We start from the raw sequence: 18016 nt of genomic DNA on the forward strand, positions 1-18016 counted from the left end.
TTATGTGTATATACACACATATATACATACACACATACACATACACACACATTTGAGAGGACACATATATAATTTCTCTTTTGGGGAGTGTGCTGAGTGGTTGTCTCTTGCCAACCATCATCTGATTTGAGAGGACATTTACTATTGGCAACACCAAACCTGGTTATAATCGCTGTGATAGGATCCTTTCCCTCAGCAACAGTTTCTCCTGCTTGAATGAAGAATTTTATAGTCACCTGGGTGGACTGGGCAGACACATCCCCCAGGAAAAACAACTTCCTATAGGCATCCTGTTTGCTTACCATGGGAGCCAAGCACTGGGTTCCCTCTGGTTTCCTATTGTCACTGACATAACTAAAGATTAGCAGACAGACAGTATACAACATGACCCGAGGCTCATTGTGCCCTCTTTTCTGTACCTGCAGGTGCCACCCAGATTGAGCAAAACAGGTATGTATTCTGGAATACGTCTCTTGTTATCTTTAGTCAGGGGCACCATCAGATCCTGGGTTCCCATTGGAATGGGGATCAGAGGTGTGTTGAAACAATGGGTTTTCCACATGGAGAACCATGGTCATGTCTTTGCGGCTGTGTAGCATTCACGTAGTGAGTTTGTGTGAATGGAGGTGGAGTGTGTCTCTGTGTGAACTGACGAGGTGTGATTGTGAGTGGGCATGTGGTTTTGTGTGTCTCTCTGTGTGTGTATATTTCCAAGAAATTATGTCTCCCTAAATAGCACAGTTGTTGGTGTGAACTTTGCCATTTAGGAAAAGAAAAAGCAAATCCTGTCCCCTGGCCTAATGGGTGCATATGTATGTCAGAACTTACGGCATTGTACGACTTAAATATGTGTGTAGTCTATCATATACCAAATAGACCTGGTTTCATCTGAAAAATCCCATTACCACACAGAAAAATGTTCCCAGGGTCCTGAGAGGAAAAAGCATTTTCAGAATTCCCCTGAGTCTGTCAGGAATGACTTCAGTTAATGATGGGTCTCACCTCTGAGCAGACAGTGGGATCGATCATGACTAAAGAGATGGACTCCTGTGGTGTTCAGTTGGCCTCAGAGAAAAGGGAGGCTGGAGGGGGTGCTGAATGACAGCGGGGTCATAGTGCCTGTGTTTGGGGAGCCTGGCACTGAGATGAGGCTCTTTAACCCAAAATCTCATGCACCATTTCCCACCTCTCCATTTCTAGGGGAAGACCCTACATTTTTTTGTAAAATTTTTTATTTATTTTCAGCGTAACAATATTCATTGTTTTTGCTCCACACCCAGTGCTCCATACAATCCGTGCCCTCTCCAATACCCACCACCTGGTTCCCCCAACCTCCCACCCCCCGCCCCTTCCAAACATTCAGATTGTTTTTCAGAGTCCATAGTCTCTATGGTTCACCTCCCCTTTCAATTTTCCTCAACTCCCTTCTCCTCTCCATCTCCCCATGTCCTCCATGTTACTTCTTATGCTCCACAAATAAGTGAAACCATATGATAACTGACTTTCTCTGCTTGACTTATTTTATTCAGCATAATTTCTTCCAGTCCTGTCCATATTGCTACAAAAGTTTGGTATTCATCCTTTCTGATGGAGGCATAATACTCCATAGTGTATATGGACCACATCTTCCTATCCATTCATCTGTTGAGGGGCATCTTGGTTCTTTCCACAGTTTGGCGACCGTGGCCATTGCTGCTATAAACATTGGGGCACAGATGGCCCTTCTTTTCACTACATCTGTATCTTTATGGTAAATACCCAGTAATGCAATTGCAGAAGACCCACACATTTCTACACGGAGTTTGGAATCAAAAATACTTTTACACCTTGTTCCTGATCCTCCTACTGTGGGGTGCTTGCCAGTCATGAGACTACAGTGATCCCAGGGTCCTTGCTCTCTCACATACTTTAAGGTAAAGGGATTTTTCTCCCCATGGATTCTTTGCTTCTGCCCCTCCTCTGTTCCCACACCTTTCTGATGAAAGGAGCCTGAGAAAGAATATTCTTCCTCTTAGTGGGAGAGCTGGGGCAGGTGGTCCCAAGGGCAGATGGTTACCACACCCTGTTCTGAAGGGAATCTGAGAAGTGGGAGCCTGCAGGTTCTAGAAATCCTTTGTCTCTAGATCATGGTCACTTGGTAGTGTGAAAGAGAATGCCTGCTGGGTGCAACCCAATAGAGAAGTGAGAGCAGCAGTTAGGCTCTAAGGAGTCCTGGCTCCATCAGATCCTTCTGCATTGAAGGGTGAGGGCATGATCCAGGGGCTTGGACTAGAGCTTTAGAGGGAAGAGGTAGAGGGGATGGTGTGGGGGGGGCAGACGGACAGCACGAAGGACAGCCAGGCCATGTGAGAGAGGGAGGGCATGCCAAGATTGCAAGGATAGGTGAATCAGTCCAGGATCACTGCCTGGGCCCAGCCTTGCCCACCCTGAGGATGCCACTCGGGCTCCTCCTGAGCAGGGACGAGGCAGGTCACACTGTCACGGCTGGTGTGAGCACTGTATGGACGTCTTCCTAAATCCCCAGGGAAGGGGCTTGCTTCTCGTTCCATCCTCTTCTCCGGCCACCTGTGCAACAAACCAGGCTCTTTCCATCATGGAAATTAGGGAGAGTCAGAGAATGCCGTCAGGTCTCCTGTTCCCCCACTTTAGACACATCAGTGGGGATGAAACCAGGACCAGGCCAGACACACAGAGGCTCACAGCCTGAACCACCCAGGGCTAGGAGGGGCGAGTTTTTACTTTTCACCTGCTTTTGGAAGTCACTTGACAACCAGTCCTTGTCTACACGCAGTTGGCCAAGGGTTATCTGGCCTGCAGACATATTTATGCTGAAGAGATCTCATACCATGTGGCTATGGCAGCTGTAGAACATTCTAGGTGCACATGAGGTGAGAGCGGCACAGACTCCAGGCATGGTGAACTTAGCAAAGTCATGGGAGCTGATCCCACGGTTGGGGTGCTTCTTGCTCCTCCCTTTTATGGCCCAGAAGACATCAGTTTGATGGTTTCTCTAAAATGATCTGAGAGTTCACACACCCAAACTCTGTGTCCTTCCACTCATGGGGACAGGAGCCCTGCACCTGGTAGCCACTGCAAGGACACGAGCAGCATCTCCCTCATTCCTTCTCCCCCAAATGGTTAGCTCTGAGCAGCCTCTCTTGATACAGTCTGGATTAAGGTCTAGTTCAGGGGCAGAAATTTCCCTCTTCAGCTTGTCGTGGTCTATGTTCACCCACATTATGCTAACTGCATGCCCAGGCTCTAGTATGGACCAGGAAGAGAAGGATGGGCTCCTGAGGACAGTGAAGTGTCCCTGCCCCTAGCAAGACATGTCTGCTCACGTGTGAGTTAATTCGAGGAAACAAAGCTAAACAGTCCCATCCTTCATCACATCAGCTAAATTACAGGTGCCCCATAATGCATGTTTACAACACAGAACATTTTCATCCTCACAGACAGCTCCCCTGGGCACCTGTTCTGAGCCTGGCAGAGGGGCTGCTCATGGACCCCATCTAACCCAGACTGTTTCCACTACAGTTGGGATCACAGGTTGATCCATGCATGGGTGAGAGCTATTGTAATCCCATGGAGACAGGGAAGTGCCATGTGAAGGGGCATCCTTCCTCTCCCTGAGGGTTAGCAGCTGTGCTCAAGGTCTGTTGAAGGGCTCTGACTCCAGGGAGCCCAGGGCAGGTCTGAGGATCTAGGAGGAAGAACAGGTGATGGCAGGTGAGCCAGCCTGACCTCTGCTGGAGCAGTAGGTGCAAGGGAGACCCTCTCTCTAACAACCTGCTGCTCATGCTTGTGTCTCTATAGAATGGAGCCTGGATACGATATACGAGGTCAGCTCAGAGGAAGAAGACCCTCCAGGTAGGGAAGTACACTCAGGTAGGAACTAAGGGGAGAGGGTTCCTGGGAATAGGCAGGTTACAGCAGCTACTTTGTAGACTGAGAGTGGGAGGTAGGAAATCAAAAAGATGAAGTATATGTATTAGAGGATTTCTTTCTGTTTTTCAGCCATGGAGAGATTTTATTTTTTTACAGAGAGTGAAGGATTGGTGGGGAGGGGCCATGGGAGAGGGAGATGACGACTCCAGGCTGAGCCAGGAACCTAATGCAGGCCTGCTCCCAGGGATCAGAAACCCAGCAGAATGCAGACATTGAAATGACTGAGCCACCCAGATTCAGTCTCTGTTTTGTTCCTTTCCTGTAATGGTAGGTTCTTTTGAAATAATAGTAAGAAGTAGTCTGCCTCTGGGCCTTGAAGGTGCTCTGTTTGTAATCCTCTTTTCTTATTTTATATTTAAGATTCTCTTTCCTAAGGAGCTGTGAGGTTGCATTCCTCAATGCAAAACAGGAGAGCCTTTGGATATAGTCGTAGACTGGTTGGAATTCCAGAGGCATATGTGAAGGCTGCTGAGCTGGTCGCACACCCTGGCGCTCAAGGGTCCCACTGAGCTGTTTCCTGGATGACCAGGCCCAGGACAGAGGCTCTAGAAGTGGGACCATGGTCTCTGCTCCTGTCTGATCCCACTACTCCAGCCGCACAGCGATGGACCTGCTCCCCACATCATGGTCACAGACCATCCTTGGACCTTCCCTCAACCTGCTCGGGGCCTCCTCCATTCCTGCCAGGGCTTGGGGGCTTGGCATGATTGCTGTCAAGTGCTGGGGTTTATATAGCTGTGCTCACTGTGGAACCCTGTCCCCACACTGACAGCCTAGGGGAATTTGGACACGTCATTTGATCTCTCCTGTCACATTCATCTCTTCTCTAGGCTAGGACACTTAATGGCTGTAGTAACACTCAAGTATGATTCCAGTGTCTATGATCAGCCCAGGCATAGGGTAGTACCTTTATTGCTCAGTTTCCTGTCACACTCATGCCTAGCAAAACCCAGGCCCATGGAAACCATCTCCATGGTGGCTGGTTTGGCTCACGGGTCAACTGAGGGACTAGGGAGGATGGCAGTAAACCCATCATCATTGCTCCACTGTTGCCATTTCACAGAACAATCAGGTTGTTGGAGGTGAGAGGAGAAGGGAAAGAAGAAATTCATGATTCGGGGAAGGATGAGGGAGCATAGCAGGAGGGAGCAGAGGAAGGCATGAAATCATGGGGACAGGAAGTCATGGGCAACACCTTGGCTGCCTCTTGAAAGAATGGGATGACAGGCATTGGTTGCAGGTCCCAGTTATGAAATGTAAGAGCTGGAAAAGGCCCAGAGACCCTGGACACCTTCGTTATCAGTGGGTTAAAGGGATCATGGTTCTGGAGCTGGTGAGGTGGGGGGACTGTAGCGCTGAGGATAGAAATTGAGTTCTGGGGTCAGGGACATGATCCTAGGAGCAGTGGCCTGAGTCCTCTTTCTCCCCTTTCCCTTCCCAAAGGAAGGCCATGTCTGTTACCATTGCTCTGCACAGAGAAGCCTATTATGCAGACTGGGAAGACTCAGAACACTAGATCCTCAATCCGTGTGCCATTATTTCGTCTCTCATTCCTTTTTACTCTTTCTTTTCTTTCTTTTTATTTTCTTTTGTTAATGAATTATTTTATTTTGAGAGAGAGTGAGATCACATGAGTTGGAGGGTGGGCAGAAGAGGGAGAGAGAATCCAAAGCAGACAGCGTGCTGAGTGCAGATCCTGACAGGGGACTCAACCCCAGGACCCTGAGACGATGGCCTAAGCTAAAACCTGGATTCAGACACTTAATCAACTGAAGAAACCAGGCACCCTTCCTCTCTCTTATTGATAAGCTACTTTTTGTAACTTTGCTTACTTTCTATTTTCGTGCTTTTTATGATTCTCATCCTGCAGGACCTGGGCTCATCCAGGAACTTGATGTTCTTAAATCTTCAAATTTATGGTCTCTCTCTTCAGCCCTGCTCAACAACTTCCTCAGCATTTTCCTGGTTTCTGGTTCCCAGTCTGCATGAAAAAGCGAGCACACAAATGGGCCGTAGGCAGACCGTACATGAAAATAGGTTTCTGTCCACAACCAATCCAGGACCCAATCCTTGGTGTCAGCAGAGAAAGCAGGCTTACTATGTATGTCAGACTTGGAAGGAGATTAGCTGCTGTACATAGCAAATGGCCAGGGTTCCACACCAGGTCCTTCTTAACAGTGGGCCTCAAATGGCCATAATTCTATCTGAGAGCTTCCCTAACTCTTGTCCCCACTCCCCACAAAGAACCAATTGACCATAAAACAACCAAGTATGCACCTATAACAACCACAGAGGATGCCTCCCTTCCAGCCACCTCACTAGACCCTCTTTGTGCCAATAACCTCCCATCAGGGCATAGCTGAAGCCTTCCCTTTTTCCCACTAGCATGAGTTCTCACTCTTCTGCTTGATGTCGAGTCTCTGCCAAGTGCACATAATGGTGGCTCGACTCCCTTGCTCTAGCAAGCTCTGGGTGTTCTTTTCCTGTTGTCATTTGATTGACCTTTCTTTACTGGGCAGGTCATCCCAGAGTTCCTGCCTAGACCCTGTCTAGCTGCCTGTTGCTTCAAAACCACAGCTTTCAAGCCTGTGTGGTGCCCACCAGGCCCCTTGGCCTTGCTGCATGCAGCTTCTCAACACCTCTTCTGTGTTTCTGACTGTGGGATGTGCCATGTAGCTCTGGACCCCATGGGAAATCCCTCTGGGCAATTCAGATTTCATCAAATGAAAGGAATCACCAATACCAGAATTTCCAACTCCTGGGTGAGCTCCAAAAGGAGGCCATGTTTGGTTACTCAGGCACACAATTTGGGGGAATTACTATTCATGCCCCAAACTAGAACAATGCTCCCTTTGGTGAAAACTGCAAAAATAAGAAAGCCTATGAGTGAGCACTGAATCTGAAATTTGCTCTCTTGCAGTGAGTTCCTAGGCTGTTGATACTCAGGCTGGCACCTGGGGCTTGTTTTGGGGACCCATTTGTTTGCCTCCTTGGTGGATTCATACCATTCCTTTTTGTCCCCTTAGGCTGTCCTTTTGGTTACAATGTTGTGTTGTGCTGTGCAAAACTGTTGTGAGTTATAAGAAGAAGAATCTGAGCATAGAACCATGCATAGGCTCTTGTGAATCTTGTCTGAGCCAGCCTCACAGACAAGGAGACTAATGATCTCAGCAGACTGTCATCCACCGGGATGAACTGAGATGAAGATCCTCTATGAAACCAGCTAAAGTTCTCCCGCTATGTCAATGTTGGGTCCTGGGAGTACTCTCTCTGGTTTTCCACTGGCTAGAGAGTCCATATTGATGAACCTGTGTTCAGAGGTGGCCAACTGCCATTATGGGGGCTCAAGGTATGAGATATACAAATGTTCTATTTCAACCAACCATCACCACTTCTTTGGGAATCCTCTAAACCTAAACACTTTCTTCTCCCTAAAAAAAAAAAAAAAAAAAAAAAAAAAAAAGATCTGCTTCTCATGTGTACTTTCATCACAATCTCAATTATTATTCCCCACAACTTCACCAATGATGACTTGGGTCTTTAAGGCCAACTCTGCACAACCTGATTTGAGCCAAATCGTTCATTTGAGAAGCAGGCATGTAACACACAAGATATTGGGTCAAGTCATCCATTTCATTCTTTTTTAATTTTCCTTTTTTTAAGATTTTATTTATTTATTTGACAGAGAGAGAGATCACAAGTAGGCAGAGAGGCAGGCAGAGAGAGAGAGGGAGGAAGCAGGCTCCCTGCTGAGCAGAGAGCCCAACGCAGGGCTCGATCCCAGGACACCGAGACCATGACCTGAGCTGAAGGCAGAGACTTTAACCCACTGAGCCACCCAGGTGCCCCTTCCTTCTTTTTTCATTTTGTATCTGCTTAGTTAAAATTATTCTTCTCATTTTACTTAAATCCCTTGCTGCCATTCACCCAGAATGACCCCTTTACTCCTTTTGTCTTATTATAATCATTATACTAATTATTATCCTTTTAAAGTCAGAACATACTCTATACCTCTTCTGTGTTTCTGACTGTGGGATGCGCCATCCAGCTCTGGTCCCCATGGGAAATCCCTCTGGGCAATTCAGATTTCATCAAATGAAAGGAATCACCAATACCAGAATTTCCAACTCCTGGGTGAGCTCCAAAAGGAGGCCATGTTTGGTTACTCAGGCACACAATTTGGGGGAATTACTATTCATGCCCCAAACTAGAGCAATGTTCCCTTTGGTGAAACCTGCAAAAATAAGAAAGCCTATAAGAAACCTATCTCCAGGGGGCGCCTGGGTGGCTCAGTGGGTTAAGCCGCTGCCTTCGGCTCAGGTCATGAAATCAGGGTCCTGATATGGAGTCCTGCGTCGGGCTCTCTGCTCAGCAGGGAGCCTGCTTTCCTTCCTCTCTCTCTGCCTGCCTCTCTGCCTACTTGTGATCTCTCTCTCTGTCGAATAAATAAATAAAAATCTTTAAAAAAAAAAAAGAAAGAAAGAAAAACACATTATGTTTAAAAAAAAAAAAAAAAACCTATCTCTAGGGTGCCTGGGTGGCTCAGTGGGTTAAAGCCTCTGCCTTCAGCTCAGGTCATGATCCCAGGGTCCTGGGATTGATCCCACATCGGGCTCTCTGCTCAGCATAATGCCTGCTTTTCTCTCTCTCTCTCTGCCTGCCTCTCTGTCTACCTGTGATCTCTTAAAAAAAAAAAAAAGAAAGAAACCTATCTCTACTTTTGGCAAAATTTACTGATAATACAATTTTTGTCCGAGATGGAATATGGATCAGTCTCAGCATATTGGTGGCATTTGACAGTTGTCCCATTGCCATAGATTTCTTGTTGGCAGGATGTGGTGGCATCTGTGTTAGTGTTTACACCTTTTGTGCTTGACCCCATAAAGGAGGGCAGGTAAAACAGGTTCTCAAATGTCTTAAAGAAGAAGCTGTTTGGCATTAAGGTTGATCTTCATGCCTTATGGGATTTGTTCTCTTGGCCTGGGTTGGGCAATAGGGCTTCCTGGTTTGGAAGCACCTTATACAGACTATCAACATATTCTTTGTTTTGTTTGTCTTCATAGTGGTCATCGTGCTGGTCCATTGTGTTCTAGCCAGTGTTAGTCTTACAAGCATCTATACAGATGTTCTCTCATCACATGCATGGTCAAGAAGACCTTCCAATACAGTTGCCCATGAAGATGACTAGACCATGTCCAGCAGTGAAGTGTGGGATCTCTGGTCTTGTCTGAATAGGCCAACCTCTCCTAAGTGAGATAAGGACCAAAATGGGGGATAGACACATGGAAGACCCCAAAGAAAGTGCCCTGAATATATATAAAAATAGGACTGTGGCCTGATATGTGTAGCCCAGGAAACCAACCCATTATCTACAGTTTTCATCTTTTAAGACATCAGACCACTATCTGGGGCATCCAGTCCAGAAAGCTAACAAATAACCTCTGTAGCAATTGGCCCCGAAGGACCAGCACATGATTTGTAACAGACTGAGCCTGGTTTTTCTCCATTTTTGCACCTGAGGCCCAGCATATACAATAGCCCTGACAAAGACATGGGATGTCCTGCTGCTAGATTCCTGACTTCAGCTTCCTTATGCCAAGAGGCTTTCATCAGGCATCCCTGAAGACTTTCCTTCTGGCTCTACAATGTTTCTGCACTCTTCTCCTGCTTTTGAATCTCTGCCCAAATGCAGTGATAGTGGCTGACTCCCTTGCTCTAGCAAGTTCTGAATAAATCCCCTTTACTTGTTATCATACGGTTGGTCTTCGTTTTTATGCACATCACCACTGAATAGTGTCAAGAAACCCTGAATGGTCCAGGCAGGGAGCTGGACTGAGTCAGGTGTACTAGGCCCACCCTGCTAGAAGGAAATCCTGTAAAGTCAGGTTCTGGCCCATGTACTCCCCCACACTGCTATTTTCCTGTTTTGGGTGACTCTGGACATGCACAATTTGCCCATCAATTTCCACTCTCGAGATTGCTCCAGCAGGGGTCTGGTTCTAGAGGTTCTTTTGTCTTTGTCTTCAGCTTTGGAAATATGAAGACTGAGGCATGAGACAACTGTGTGGAATTGCTGAGTAATATTCTGGATGTCTGGGGCATGGTGTGGGCAAAATTTTAGATTTGAAGTGGGGCCATGCTAGGTCAGAAAGTTTGGAGCTGATGAGCATAGAGTTTTCCTGAGTGAAAGAGAAAATAGGAAAATATGTCTGGTTTGTGATCCTTGGTTTGTGTCCTGGGGAGGGGGTCTGCAGGTTCTGGGTATAAAGGGGGCCCTCTAAGAGGAGACAGGACATTGTCCCCTGCCCCTATAGGAACTAGTAAGGGAGAAAAGTCTGTAGAACCTGGATCTGGAGAGACTCTTTGGAAGGAAGGAGTAGGGAAGTTGCCCACTCAAGCCAGTGTTCAGACCCCCTGTTCACTCTGAGGCCATAGTCCAGGTTATTTGCACACTTTCTCAGATCAACCTATGAGACACTGAAGGTCACAGGTTTAATTTATTAAGCCACCAAAGCACCAATGCAGATGGCCACTTTCACAGTTTATTCACAGTAACTGCTCCGGCATCCTACAGAGGCCATCTGGCATCCTGCAGAGGCATCCTGTGACAGTTGGTTTGGAATATTCCGTATTCTGAGTCAGTTAGCAGTTGAGCAGACCACTCACTGGTCACTAAGCATAGCCAACTGGTCCCTGGGAAGGCTCCAGCTCCACGTGACACAGCTGGTAATGTGCATGCTGGGGGAGAATGGCCACAGTGGGTCTTCCACCGGCACTCCAGGGGGTTTCCCTTGGGGTTAACTGCCTTGTGTTTTGGGTTATGGATTAACACCTAGAGGTGGGAGGCTGAATTAGCATCTGGTCTTTTCTGTTGGCTCAGGCACCTCCTCCAGCAGGAGCGTCCAAGAAAGAGACTTGGTTCTGGGCGACAGGGCATGATCTCTGGTGCCCTGGGCAGGTCTTGGGTGTTCAGGGATCTCTCTCCCCAGGGAAACAACTCTATTCCTGTCCTGGACCCCATCCTCATCTGTATGGTAACTCCTGGCATGTCAGTTCATCTCTGTGAATTTCAGGGCCTCCCACTGTAGAATAAATGAAACAAGATGGGATTGGGAGGGAGACAAACCATAAGTGACTCTTAATCTCACAAAACAAACTGAGGATTGCTGGGAGGAGGGGGGTCGTGAGAAGGGGGGTGGGGTTATGGACATTGGGGAGGGTATGTGCTATGGTGAGTGCTGTGAAGTGTGAAAACCAGGTGATTAACAGACCTGTACCCCTGGGGATAAAAATATATGTTTATAAAAAAAAAATAAGAATAAGGCTTACAGCCTCTGCCCTGCCCTCACCCACCTCACTAGGGCCGACCTGGGAATTACAGGAGATGGTCACATGTATTGTATTGTCCACGAGCTGTGAAACATCATTCCCATGTAAAAGCTAAGAGGGAGCTTCCTTCCTCCCTGCTGTGGAGCCATCCAAATCCCCTCTCTGGATTCAACCACTACCAAGTGTCTATTTCCTTCTTGCAGTCACTCAGGGATTGAACACTTAGGGCAATTAGGAAACACCAGTCATCTGTTTGTTTGTTTGTTTTTTTTTTTTTTTTTTTGTAATAAGGCTTTCTTGTATTTAATTATGTTTAGGCTCTTAACATAATAGTAAAAAAGTAGGCCATATTCACATTTGAACATCTCAGAACAGGGAATTACACAGAGTGTTTTTGTCACTTTCTCAGGCACTTGTGACTTCTAAATGGAGTTTGAACCCAGGCCATCAGTCATGGATAGTGCCCTTTGCTGCATTTCTCTAATGCCTTAGTGAAATAAAAGTATTTGATCACAGGATCTGTCTATAGGGTGTTCTAAGCGTATAGCCAACCACAAGAACTCCAGAAGTCCTACTTGGATTCAGGAGGCTCTACTGAGCGGGCAGCAGGTGGATAATGGGATGAAAGGATTGAATTAGGAATAGATGATCACCCATTTCCCTGTGTTCTTCTGCCAGCAAGTTGTCCACAGTTCTCTCTATTGTGATGCATTTCCTGGGATCTTGCTTCAAGGATTAAGAAGAAATGTTCACATAAGGTGAAGAATATCAACTGGTCCTAAGCAGTGATTCAGGAAACTCTACCTCTGGCCACACAACAGAGGGCACCCTATAGATGACCCACTTGAAGGTACTGTGGAAATGGACTCATTAGGTTCATTCAAGAATAATGATTCTATTTTATTCCCTGGCCTATCTTTAAGAGAAAACCATAAAAATGTTAAGCCACATTCTTCTCTTGTGTATGCAAAGATAAATGAGCAAGCCATTCAGTATTGCTGTAGCTCTAGAATACAGGTACTTTTCAAACTCAAGAATGGGTTTCCTTTTAACAGTAAACAACATCTTTAGTTAACATATAGACTTTTAGCTGATTTTTGAACATTGGCTGAAACAGATCTTTGACTGAAAAAGTGTTTTCAGATTTTAAAAAATTAATAGGTATTATTTATAACAGGAGGTTTAGATGAATGTAAGAGTTGAACAGATAATATAGAAAGCTCCCATAACCCATGCCCCCTGATTCATCCATTAAGGACATCTTACATGAATGTGGTCCATTTGTTATAATTTGCAAAACAATATCAATACATTTCTATTAACTAGAAGTCCACGGTTTACATTAAAATTCACTCTTTGTGCTTTGACATTCTGGGGGTTGTGACAAATGTATAGTGTCGTGTATCATCACCATGCCAGGATTCTTTTTTTTTTTTTTTTTTTACTTTGATAGATTTATTACAGATGGAAAAACAAAACCAATATAAAAAAGAGTTGAGTTAAATATTTGGCTATATCTGACGTACTTTTCCTACTAGGTTTCCTACTAGGTTTGTGAAATCAGTGAGAACATAACTGGTGACAAATGATGGCTGGTGATACAATTTATTGTCACAGATACCATTTAACACAGACATCAGTCTAATTCAATAGAAGTTTACCAAATGATTGGTCAAAAATCTATCATGACTCTACCTTCTTCCAAATTTTTGCTACTTATAGAACTTTGAAACATTAAAATTTTTGTGGATTTTCACTGGCGTGTTTCTTTTTTTTTTAATTTTTTTATTTTTTATAAACATATATTTTTATCCCCAGGGGTACAGGTCTGTGAATCACCAGATTTACACACTTCACAGCACTCACCAAAGCACATACCCTCCCCAATGTCCATAATCCCACCCCCTTCTCCCAAACCCCCTCCTACCAGCAACCCTCAGTTTGTTTTGCAAGATTAAGAGTCACTTTTGGTTTATCTCCCTCCCAATCCCATCTTGTTTCATTGATTCTTCTCCTACCCACTTAAGCCCCCATGTTGCATCACCAGTTCCTCATATCAGGGAGATCATATGATAGTTGTCTTTCTCTGCTTGACTTATTTCACTAAGCATGATACGCTCTAGTTCTATCCATGTTGTCGCAAATGGCAAGATTTCATTTCTTTTGATGGCTGCATAGTATTCCATTGTGTATATATACCACATCTTCTTGATCCATTCATCTGTTGATGGACATCTAGGTTCTTTCCATAGTTTGGCTATTGTGGATATTGCTGCTATAAACCTTCGGGTGCACGTGCCCCTTTGGATCACTACGTTTGTATCTTTAGGGTAAATACCCAATAGTGCAATTGCTGGGTCATAGGGCAGTTCTATTTTCAACATTTTAAGGAACCTCCATGCTGTTTTCCAGAATGGCTTCACCAGCTTGCATTCCCACCAACAGTGTAGGAGGGTTCCCCTTTCTACGCATCCTCGCCAGCATCTGTCATTTCCTGACTTGTTGATTTTAACCATTCTGACTGGGGTGAGGTGATATCTCATTGTGGTTTTGATTTGTATTTCCCTGATGCCGAGTGATATGGAGCACTTTTTCATGTGTCTGTTGGCCATCTGGATGTGTTCTTTGCAGAAATGTCTGTTCATGTCCTCTGCCCATTTCTTGATTAGATTATTTGTTCTTTGGGTGTTGAGTTTGCTAAGTTCTTTATAGATTCTGGACACTAGTCCTTTATCTGATAGGTCGTTTGCAAATATCTTCTCCCATTCTGTCAGTTGTCTTTTGATTTTGTTAACTGTTTCCTTTGCTGTGCAAAAGCTTTTGATCTTGAGGAAATCCCAATAGTTCATTTTTGCCCTTGCTTCCCTTGCCTTTGGCCTTGTTCCTAGGAAGATGTTGCTGCGGCTGAGGTCGAAGAGGTTCCATGCCAGGATTCTACAGAAATCCATACATCAGTGCTCCTGGCAGCACTATTCACATTAGTCAAAAAGTGGAATCAACCCTCAAGTCCCTCAAATGATGAATGGATCAATCACAATGTGTTATATACACACAATAAAGTACTATTCACCTATAAAAAAGAATTTGAAATATGCCCAACATGTATGGACCTTGAAGAAATATTATCCTCTATGAGATCAATCTAGCACAGAAATACCAATATTGTATGATTCCACTAATATAATGTCTTTAGAATAGGCAAACTCATAAAGACAGAGGTTATTAAGAGCCAAAAGCAGTGGGGAAGATGGAGTTATCTCTTCCTGGGTATGGAGGTTATGTTGGATAGGATGAGAGAGTTTTGGGTATAGATAGTAGTGATGAATATACATGTGTAAAGATAATTAAAACCACTGAATTGTATACAGACAAATGATTAAAAGGATGAATGTTATATATTCTTCATCACAGTAAAAAAGTTAAAAATCCAATAGACTAGTGATGAATACATTAGCTGTGTAAAAAAAGCATGGAGGCTGAAAAGGTCTTATAACATTTGAATAAGTGTAATTTTGCTGTGCTTTAAAATGGGTAGGAATCATGGGACTCCATCATTGAAACAACATACATTTTAATGTTTGCCTTTTTTAGATAGACCATTTCACATGGATTAAGTTCCCCTTAGCTAGAAAGACAAAGCCTCTATTTCTCATTTCCTTCCTGCTCCTTCTCTTTGCCTGCCTTCAACCACTGAGGAAGATGCTCCAGCAGCTGCTCAGTCCTTGCTGGTTAACCAACGATATGCATACATTCCTGCCCCATGTCCACACCAAGCAAATCTCCCTGAGTAATAAGTGAGCAGCACTTCCAATGTCCTGACAGCTTCTCTGTGCCCTATCTCCGTCCAAAGGCCTTTTGGAGAACCTTCTTGGAGACACAAGGGAGAAAGTGGTCCCATCTACCACCAAGGGAAGCAAGCCTGTCTTTGAGATAGAAACCTTGCTTCCTTTCTTTCTTCAAAAGAAAATGAAACAATGTGCGTTATAGATGACATCCACAATTTCCTTGTTGGGCGTGGGGAGAATGTTGAGTCTATTATCAACTTATACCTGATTTCAAAGGACATGTGTTGTCTTAATGTTACAGTTAACTCAGGAAAGGTGTCCAATTAATAGGGGACATTTGTGGTCAATTAAATAAGATCAAGATATACACCGATCTATTTCACAAAATTGGTAATTGGGGATATATTTAAGGGATGTGATCATAACTTGGCAACAAATATTTTACGTTAATCCTTTTTCATGTGCTGATGCATGTACCATTTGCTGCCCATCATGACCCCCGGAGCCATACTACGAGCCCCTGGATGGAAACCTGGATAGATTTTTTTTTTTAAGATTTTATTTATTTATTTCACACACACACACACACACACACACACACACACACACACACACACAGCTCACAAGTAGGGAGAGAGGCAGGCAGAGAGAGAGAGGAGGGGAATAAGATTCCCCACCAAGCAGAGAGACCAACGTGGGGCTCGATTCCAGGACCCTGATTATGATCCAGGCCAAGGGCAGAGGCTTAACCCACTGAAATACCCAGGTGCCCCAGATTTTTTTTAATTTTTTTATTATATTCATTTAGCCACTGTATAGGAGTACATTATTAGTTTTTGATGTAGTGCTCAATGATCTATTCTTTATATATATATAACACCCAATCTCAGCATATGCCCTCCTCAATACCCATCACCCTGTTACCCCTTCCCCCTACACTTCTCCCCTCTGAAACCCTCAGGTTGGTTCTTGGGGTCCATAGTGTCTCATGGTTCATCTCCCTTTCATCTCCCCTTTCAGATTTCCCTCCCTTCCCCTATGGCACTTCATGCTATTGCTTATGTTCCACAGATGAGTGTAACCATATGATAATTGTCTTTCTCTGCTTGACTCTTTTTTTTTTTTCCAAATAAGAGGAATTTATTACCTTTGAATCAAAGCATGTGGATTTGTTTTAACTGGCAATAAAGCAATATGGAGACACAAACCATAGAAAGTCATATTTTAGATTTCCAAAAGACTTTGAAGTGAAGAGTATACATTTTTTAATTGCTACATAATGCTACGTAATGACAAGATGACAGGTTGTGACAAATAGCATTTTAAAAGCTCTACTCATAATGGAATGGAAGGTGTCATTTCCCTATAATTTTATATATGTCTTTAATTGACTCTATCTGGATACAACATATTACCAAACAGATGTTCATTAAAGACTAAATCAGTTTTAATGGCACATAATAATTTGAACCTACATCTATTAATCATTTTTTTCGATCTAACATTTGTAGTCTCGCTAAACATTTTATCAGTTGTTGACAAAATTCAAAATAAATAGGATAAAAAGTCGGGTTTGGAAAAGTAGATTTCTTTTTTTTTTTTTTTTTTTGTTTTAATTTATTTTTTTTTTTTATTTTCAGCATAACAGTATTCATTATTTTTCACCACACCCAGTGCTCCATGCAATTCGTGCCCTTTATAATACCCACCACCTAGTACCCCAACCTCCCACCCCCCACCGCTTCAAAACCCTCAGATTGTTTTTCAGAGCAGGTGAACCATGAGAGACTATGGTCTCTGCTTGACTCTTCTTTCCTTAACATATTCCCCTCCAGTTCCATCCATGTCAGTGCAAATGGTGGGTTTTCACTGTTTCTGATTTTATATATGGACCACATCTTCTTTGTTTTTTTTTTTAATTTTTTAATTAATTTTCAGCATAACAGTATTCAACCAGTTAGAATGGCCAAAATTAGCAAGACAGAAAACAAGTGTTGGAGAGGAAGTGGAGAAAGGGAAACCCTCTTCCACTGTTGGTGGGAATGCAAGTTGGTGCAGCCTCTTTGGAGAACAGTGTGGAGATTCCTCAAGAAATTAAAAATAGAGCTTTGCTATGACCCTGCCATTGCACTACAGGGTATTTACCCCAAAGATATAGATGTCGTGAAAAGAAGGGCCATCTGTACCCCAATGTTTATAGCAGCAATGGCCACAGTTGCCAAACCGTGGAAAGAACCAAGATGCCCTTCAAAGGACAAATGGATAAGAAAGATGTGGTCCATATACACTATGGAGTATTATGCCTCCATCAGAAAGGATGAATACCCAACTTTTGTAGCAACATGGGCGGGACTGGAAGAGATTATGCTGAGTGAAATAAGTCAAGCAGAGAGAGTCAATTATCATATGGTTTCACTTATTTGTGGAGCAAAAAATATAGCATGGAGGACATGGGGAGATGGAGAGGAGAAGGGAGTTGGGGGAAATTGGAAGGGGAGGTGAACCATGAGAGACTATGGACTCTGAAAAACAATCCGACGGTTTTGAATGGGCCTGGGTGGGAGGTCGGGGTACCAGGTGGCGGGTATTAGAGAGGGCAAGGGTTGCATGGAGCACTGGGTGTGGTGCAAAAACAATGAATACTGTTATGCTGAAAATAAATAAAAAATAAATTTAAAAAACATTTAAAAAAAAGAATGGGACCTCTATCTATTCTCAATATGTGTTTCTTTTCCTCTCTTAACCCTAAAGATGGGCTAGTGACTCTATTTGGGGGGCAGGCCACCTCCCCTCATGTCATTTCTTTTCAAAAACAGAGGGATAATGTGTGAGACCAGACTTCAACTTTGGAAAGGAAGTGTTTCCTCTCACGTGAGACCCTTGTCTGTGAAGAGCCACCTGTCTGGACAGCAGGAGTTGGCCGCTGTGCAGCTGCGATGACTCTGAAAGGTCTA

At 44.1% G+C, this 18016-nt stretch overlaps 2 long non-coding RNA genes across 2 annotated transcripts in view; one reads left to right on the top strand and one right to left on the bottom strand.

Moving 5' to 3' along the window:
- Positions 1-309: 309 nt before the first annotated feature.
- LOC309857420 overlaps positions 310-18016 on the bottom strand; it is a 75417-nt gene continuing 57710 nt past the window's right edge. Inside the window, exon 3 of the long non-coding RNA XR_014307703.1 lies at positions 310-336. This is a non-coding gene — a long non-coding RNA (uncharacterized lncRNA). The remainder of the gene's footprint in view (positions 337-18016) is intronic.
- On the top strand, positions 10604-18004 carry LOC309857417. Its single transcript, XR_014307702.1, has 3 exons — positions 10604-10674; positions 11956-12127; positions 17879-18004. It is a non-coding gene; the product is annotated as an uncharacterized lncRNA (long non-coding RNA).

The sequence above is a fragment of the Mustela nivalis genome (assembly GCF_964662115.1).
Source record: "Mustela nivalis genome assembly, contig: HAP1_SCAFFOLD_692, whole genome shotgun sequence".
Classification (NCBI taxonomy): domain Eukaryota; kingdom Metazoa; phylum Chordata; class Mammalia; order Carnivora; family Mustelidae; genus Mustela; species Mustela nivalis.